Raw genomic sequence first — 8,311 nt, forward strand, 5'->3', positions numbered from 1 at the left:
ATGATGTGGGGATACTTGCTGCAGGCGCTCCTCCTGATCCTACAGATCATCTCATCGGCCTTGTCTGGTTCGCTGGTGCAGACGGCCTCCGGCGTCTCCTTGCCGTGGAGCTCACCCCTTTGAGGGTTACAGTGTACTCGCGCTTCTCACCGGGAACGTGAACGACGTCCAGGTTGCCGCTCTGGTAGGACATCTGGCCACAATGACGCTTGGCAGACGCTTCCTCCGCCATTACCCTCCTCCTGCGACTGCGGGCTTTGAGGAGAGATGTTTGTGGGCTGTTTGTAGAGGAGATGGAAGCGGCAATGGAGGTTCTCGAAATGAGGCAGTGATGTCGTCGATTGATTTGGGGCTTTTCACGCCTGGGATGGGGACGTGGGGGAGGCGGTTCATCTAGGACGTGGGGGTAGTGGTGGTGGGGCGCAGTTGCAATCTGTCGTGGCAACCACGCTCTGTGCACTGCTGGGTGCACGTGCGTCTGAGTTTAGTCCCACCACGGGCCTGCATCCCGGCCCATATCACTTGGTTTGTAGTCATATGCGGGCCGTGGTGTGTGAAATATCATGTTAGGTAGGTGGGATTTTTTTCTATAAAATCTTTTTTTGCCTATGTGACATGTTGACTTATACTAAAATAACACTTCCTTTTTTAGGTACACGTGTCTTATGTGACAAGTTTAAGTTTGATAACAATGAAAAACATGTAAAACCTTGCCACATTGCCTTTCTTGGACATGTGTAAAAAAATTAAGTTTGAAAACAATTAAAAAACATGTAAAAGCTTGCATCATTGAATTTTAATTTTAAAATAAATTTGAAATATTGCAGTGAATTTGTAGACCATCTCCAAATCAACCATCTTCAACAAATTTTGGAAGTTTCATCACATGCATGTTTTTTTCGGTCATTAGTACAATGTGGACCATATTAAACATTTATTGCAAGTTTTGTCACGTATGTCATTTTTCGGGCATATGCGACACGAAGAAACCATTGTTAATACTTAAAAAGCAAGGACAATATTTTCTATATCTTTTGGGATATCATTGTGATATTATTGAAATCTCACATAACTCACGCGGTCCACCCCTCCCGAAATCCCGCGATTATAGCGCCTCATTCTAACCACCCGGCCGTGCCATCCGCACCTCCCATGACCGTTGCAAGATCAGATCGGAGACGCCGGGCTCACATAGATTACAGGAGTCGCCGGCCACCGCCAACCTCCATGAGGGGGCGGACTTCAGTGTTCTCCTCGCCGCCCCCTCCTCGCGGGAACGCGCCGTTTATCCTTGCCACCGTCTACCGCGCTATAGGGGCACTTCTAGTTTGCCACACACTATCCGCGGCCATCAACTCGGCGCCGCCGTCTCCGAGAGAAGGTATTTCCTGATCGTAGCTTTTTTTAATCGTTGTCGGCCGCTCTTTTAGTAGTTGAACCCTCATAGGGTTTGCGCAACTTCACATGGTTAAGCAATTGGATACCCTTGTTAAACTGCGGTTATTTTATGCACGACCAAATAGGTTGTGTGCTTAAACTCATAAGTGGATCATAAATGACCCACTTAATTTTTTTAATATTAGTTGACTGCTAATTTTGTTATACATCTTTGAATTATTGTCTTCAGATTAATTGACCCGGTTTGCATCATTGCATACGAGCCAGCAATGTCAGTTTCAGATAAAAGTCTTCGTAACGGAGAAAAGCCTCGTAGAACTCAAACTTAAATTTGACAGCAAGACCATAGCCAAACAAATGTTGAGCCCATTCAAACACAAATAGGTAGCATCAATTGATACATGATCTTGCTCATGCTCTACTTTTAGCATCATTTGATACATGTTTAGTTCTTATCATAAAGTGGATATATGAACTTTTGGCAATCATGAGCATCCTCTACTTACTGCTATAACTAATGCATCCTCAGTACAAAAATTGAATTGGCAATACGGTTGTATTGGCAATCATTTGCATGCTTTACTTTTGGCAAACGACTAACGCATAGTTGAGTTATAACTGGTCATAGATATGGCTGGAACATCTTGAGTTATCATCACGGTCACACAAAGACCCTAAACCATCACCAGATATGTTGAGCTCATTCAAACACAAATAGGAAGTAGCAATTGATACATGTTCATGCTCTACTTTTAGCATAATTTGATACATGTTTAGTTCTTACCAGAAAGTGGAAACAGGCACTTTTGGGAAACATGAGCATCCTCTATTTATTGCAATAACTAATGCATCCTCAGTACAAAGCTTCAATTGGCAATCATTTGCATGCTTTACTTTGGTCAAAAACTAATGCATAGTTCAGTTGTAACTGGTCATAGATATGGCTGGAACATCCTGAGTTATAAAGAGAACATAATCATGCCAAGCTATAACTACCATAGTCATAGTAGTAGAGTTCCTACCATGCATCACCGTACGATTCTAGAATGGCAAAATAACACAGCAAACATAACATAGACCACCGTACGATACTTGAGTTGCTATGGCCTTGTACAATGCAAGGTGATTAGGTGAGGTGTTTAGAGAGATAACCAGGCTTTTCATAAGCACCGATGCTTATTTGTATAGGGTAGACGCTTAACTAGGCGCCTGTCCAGTAGAAATAGGCAATGGTGCTTCAGAAAAACCCGGTTTATTTTTGTAAGCACCACCCTTAGCATCTACCATTGTACAATGCCTAACATGCATCAGCAAAATAGTACTAATAACAACTTAGACCACTTAAGAAGATTAGCAGCAAACACTTAGATAAACGGCAGATTAACCACCGCACACCATAAGTTCACACCCACCATATACCATAGGACATAAGTTCTTACACACCATAGACCATAAGTTTTAGAGTCGACCAGCGAATACCGATAACATAAAAGGACATGACGGTCCTGGGGCAGCAGTAGCAGTCTAGCAGCACATCACTTGTCTCCCTTGTTCAGCGGTGGCGCGGCGGGATGTAGTAGGGCTCATTGACTTTGACAATCTTGAGGAAGTGCCCGTAGGCCGCATATTTAGCCAGAGTACTGGCCTTTTTCTTCCTACTGTAGGAGTTGCCAGTGGTGACGGCATGCTGCATCAAGCCATCTATGCCGCCCTTGATCGCCTTGCCACAGAAGGGGCAGCCAAGCTTGCCATAGAAACGGTACTTGAATTTTCCAGTAATCAGCTCCCTCATGATGTAGCGGCTCTTGTTGTGCCTGCTTTCCATGTCATACCCCACATCATCGTCATCCTCCTGTGAATTAGTACACAAAGAAGAACTCAGTTAATCTATTCTGCTACATTGCTCTTAATTAGAATGTTTGAAAAGTACAGACGTGTAACATGACAACTATCTATTTGCTGGAAATAAGGCGTATATGCACATACATAATCGACCCAAATAATTTGACATGCATAAGTATGGACGGTGTAATAGTTGCATTGATAGATTAGTGCACAAGAAGTACATAATTAACACATGAAAGAATTCATGATGTGGCTTGGTTTAATGATACTTGATACTTGTTACAGGTGTAATTCTAATTGGAATCAGAAAAAAGGCTTCATTATACTTCTCCATGTTACACACAAGGGGGGTTTCTTCTATCTACTGGAATCAAGAAACCATTATTCTTTCTGAGAGCAGCAATACTAATTCTCCAACATTGTTAGCCCCTGATAAGTTTTAGAAGGAAATTGATAAAGGAGTTATAGGCTACTATCTTTATCCCTTATCTTGTGACTCTGATGATACCGGTGAGGAAAATACTTTGGAGGAACTTAACTTGGAAAAGGAAATGTTGTCATGCAAAATAAAGTGTTTTTTTGTCTATATATTGGAATCATAAATTGAATTCTAGTTTTACAAATATATGCTAAAAAAGATTCATTCTAGTGGTCTAAAAATATATTCAGAAATTGAATTCTAGTTTTACAAATACAAGTTGAGTATTTAGGGCATGTTGTCTAAAAAAAGATTCATTCCAGTGGTCAGATGCTCAAATTGAGGCCTTCACAACATTGAAGAATTGTCTGGTCACTGCTCTTGTTATGGCTTTGCCTTATTTGACCCTACCATTTACTTTTTAAACACATGCATTAGGTCAACTTATTGGTTCTGTCCTCATGCAACAAGGCAGACCAATTGCCAGAAAAGGAAATGTTGTCATGCAAAACAGGGCTTGTCAAAGAAATAATCAAGTGGTCAGAACAGGATTCTTACCAATTAAAACTGAATGTAGATGCATCATATGATAGTTAAGAAGGAGATGAGTCGATGGGTGGTGTTTTAAGAGATCAGTATGGCAACTTTGTGTCAACTCAGTAAATTGCCATTATATTCCAAATGCATCATCTGCCTGCTTGATGGAGTCGGTGGCAATGAAAGAAGGCCTATCTTTGGTAGCATCTGTAGGCTATCATCAAATTATTGTAGAATGGGATTGCTTACAAGTTGTTCAAGCTTTTACTGGAGGTAACACATGGTGGAACGAAGGATCACATATTATTGCTGATTGTTTTGATCTAGTTCTGGAGATAGGAACTGCCGCATTTTCTCACTGTCCTCGGGAAGCCAATTGTGTCGCACATGAGATCACTAGAAATAGCTATGAGAATCATCTATCTTGTATTTGGGTTGATTACCCCACTTATTTCATTCATGTATCTCTTGTGAATGATGTAAGTTTGCTTAATCAATAAAGCACGCCGTGATGGAATCAGATAATGAATCTTTGTTTTAGCTATACTAGTGCTTTTTTTCTTCTGTCTATTCGAATCAGAAAATGAATCAGATTCTAAAACCACCATCCAACAAGAAAATCTATGCTAGATCCCTACAATCCTACATGTATGCAAACATTATGGCTGGGCCAGTACATGAGTAGAAATACCTCATCAATACGTGAAGAAAATGATTCAGATTCAAAAACCACCATTCAAGATGCAAGAAAATCTATGCTAGATCCTTTCAACTAGCACGCCCATATGAAACTGATGCTCATGTACTTAACAAGAAAAAACCCAATGCCATGAAAAAACAGAGTACTTGAAGGAAAAAATAAATCTGAAAAAACCAGAGTAGTACCTCCGAGAGCTCGTCGATGACATCCTCGTCGAAGTCGCTGCCCTTCCTGGGATCCACAGCCATCTCGAACTCTATCTCGTCCACGCTGCCCCCCCCCCCCCCCCCCCGTAGAACTCCTCCTCGATATTGTCATGGAGCCTCGCCTTCTCCCCGTCCAGATCTTCCCCCACCTTCTCGTGCACAGGCTCTCCGACTGGTAGCTCGACGGCTGGGATGGCAGCGGGAGGAGGCACAATAGTTGCTGTACCACAAGCCGTCGCCGCTACAGCGAACTCAGCCATTGCAACCGCGGCGGCAGCCACGGCAGCAGACTGCTCTCCACCGATGGTTGCCTCCGGCTCGTCCGCCGCATCTTCACGGGCGCGCTTCATCGGCGTTCGACGAGAGGAGGATGGACATGTTGGATGGGAGGAGAGGAGTGGAGTGGTGAGGAAGGGAGGAGGGTTTGGGAGAGGACGAGGTGGTATGGCTGGAGTGGGAGAGGACGAGGGTTTTCTACCCGATTTGGGGAAGAAAATGAATGCGGCTGCCTCTTGGAGTTACCGAGGGGTCGAGGGGGGTGGTTTTCCCCGCGCCGTGCACCTCGCGTGCGGTTCGCCCCGCGCCGCCCTTCAAACTGCTGACACGTGGGCACCAGCAGTGGTTACACATGATAGATATGGTAAATCAATGTCTTAAATCCGAGGGCACGTAATTTGTATCAAAATGCATCATCAGCCCTGCGGTAACACCCTGCCGATCACATACTAATGCCCTTGGTTCGAAACTCAGTCGGGTATTTTAGTTCCCTCTTTTTTGCCTATGGGGTTTTGACATGTGGATCCCACATGTCATTCACACACACGGAGAACACGTACAAACAAACTTGCCGGACATGATGTAAATGGACGCAAAAAAATTCTACTTCTTTGTATCAACATGAGAAGGAAGCATGACTAGTTTGGTAAGGTTGTCGGCATTTGTATGGATTCTCTAATATGATTAAATGCTTAAAATACTTCTCAGAGGTGACGTGACAAGCGCACGTTGTCGATCCTCTGGGGTGGCCATGCCCACGACAAGGAAAAATTTGGTGTCATTCTTAACATGGCCAAAAATTCACCTCCTTCACCAGCGGCCGTTCGGGTAGGAGGTAAGGGTCTGTGTGGAAGGACGGGTTTTCTCGACATGCTTCAAATGGACCTATATTCTTTCTACACCCTTGTACCAACATGAGAAGCATCCATGACTAGTTCCATTGATTTTCGACGTTTTTATTAATTTTCTAGGGTTATCACGATGATAAAACCCTAAAATATTTCCCACCAGCGCCATTGATGACCCACAAGTGTAGGGGATCTATCGTAGTCCTTTCAATAAGTAAGAGTGTCAAACCCAACGAGGAGCAGAAGGAAATGACAAGCGGTTTTCAGTAAGGTATTTTCTGCAAGCATTGAAATTATCGGTAACAGATAGTTTTGTGATAGGATAATTGGTAACGAGCAACAAGTAACAAAAGTAAATAAGGTGCAGCAAGGTGGCCCAATCCTTTTTGTAGAAAAGGACAAGCCTGGACAATTTCTTATATGAAGGAAAACGCTCCCGAGGACACTTGGGAATTATCGTCAAGCTAGTTTTCATCACGCTCATATGATTCACGTTCGGTACTTTGATAATTTGATATGTGGGTGGACCGGTGCTTGGGTGCTGTCCTTACTTGGACAAGCATCCCACTTATGATTAACTCCTATTGCAAGCATCCGCAACTACAAAAGAAGTATTAAGGTAAACCTAACCATAGCATGAAACATATGGATCCACATCAGCCCCTTATGAAGCAACGCATAAACTGGGGTTTAAGCTTCTGTCACTCTAGCAACCCATCATCTACTTATTACTTCCCAATGCCTTCCCCTAGGCCCAAACAATGGTGAAGTGTCATGTCGTCGACGTTCACATGACACCACTAGAGGAGAGACAACATACATATCATCAAAATATCGAACGAATACCAAATTCACATGACTACTAATAGCAAGACTTCTCCCATGTCCTCAGGAACAAACGTAACTACTCACAAAGCATATTCATGTTCATAATCAGGGGGGTATTAATATGCATTAAGGATCTGAACATATAATCTTCCACCAAATAAACCAACTAGCATCAACTACAAGGAGTAATCAACACTACTAGCAACCCACATGTACCAATCTGAGGTTTTGATACAAAGATTGGATACAAGAGATGAACTAGGGTTTGAGAGTATATGGTGCTGGTGAAGATGTTGATGGAGATTGACCCTCTCCCGATGGGAGGATCATTGGTGATGACGATGGTGATGATTTCCACCTCCCGGAGGGAAGTGTCCCCGGCAGAACAGCTCCGCCGGAGCCCTAGATTGGTTCCGCCAAGGTTCTGCCTCGTGGCGGCGGAGTCTCGTCCCGAAAGCTTGCTTATGATTTTTTCCAGGGTAAAAGACTTCATATAGCAGAAGATGGGCACCGGAGGCCTGCCAGGGGGCCCACGAGGCAGGCGGCGCGCCCAGGGGGTAGGGCGCGCCCCAACCCTCGTGGCCAGGGTGTGGGCCCCCTCTGGTATTTTCTTCACTCAGAATTTTTTATTATTTCCAAAAATGACTTCCGTGGAGTTTCAGGACTTTGTTGTGCAGAATAGGTCTCTAATATTTGCTCCTTTTCCAGCCAGGAATTCTAGCTGTCGACATTCTCCCTCTTCATATAAACCTTGTAAAATAAGAGAGAAAAGGAATAAGTATTGTGACATAATGTGTAATAACAGTCCATAATGCAATAAATATCGATATAAAAGCATGATGCAAAATGGACGTATCAGCCACCCTTCCCTCTGATCACTCTGACCAACATGTACTTAACTTAGCATCAAGGCCATGGAAACAGGAATCAGAACCGTATTAGATTTTGATCCCACACATACAAAACAGATAACACACGGACTACAGGTACTACGATTATCAGATTGAACTTGTAATGCATAACAACTTCTGGTATTCAAATACATCACATGAAATACTGAGACAACTAGAAATGCAAAACAGCTTCTGATATTGAGGTTGAGCAAGGGACTTTTATTGTGAGGCGCAGCATCTTCAGCAACCTATCCATGATTCCACCTGTAGCATATAAGTAACTGAAAATTTCAGATTGAATACAGTTGGTATTGGAAAAATGACAGTGCAGAAATTTGAAGATGCCAAGGAAATCTGTCACA

This window comes from Triticum aestivum, chromosome 2D (assembly GCF_018294505.1).
Source record: "Triticum aestivum cultivar Chinese Spring chromosome 2D, IWGSC CS RefSeq v2.1, whole genome shotgun sequence".
Lineage (NCBI taxonomy): Eukaryota > Viridiplantae > Streptophyta > Magnoliopsida > Poales > Poaceae > Triticum > Triticum aestivum.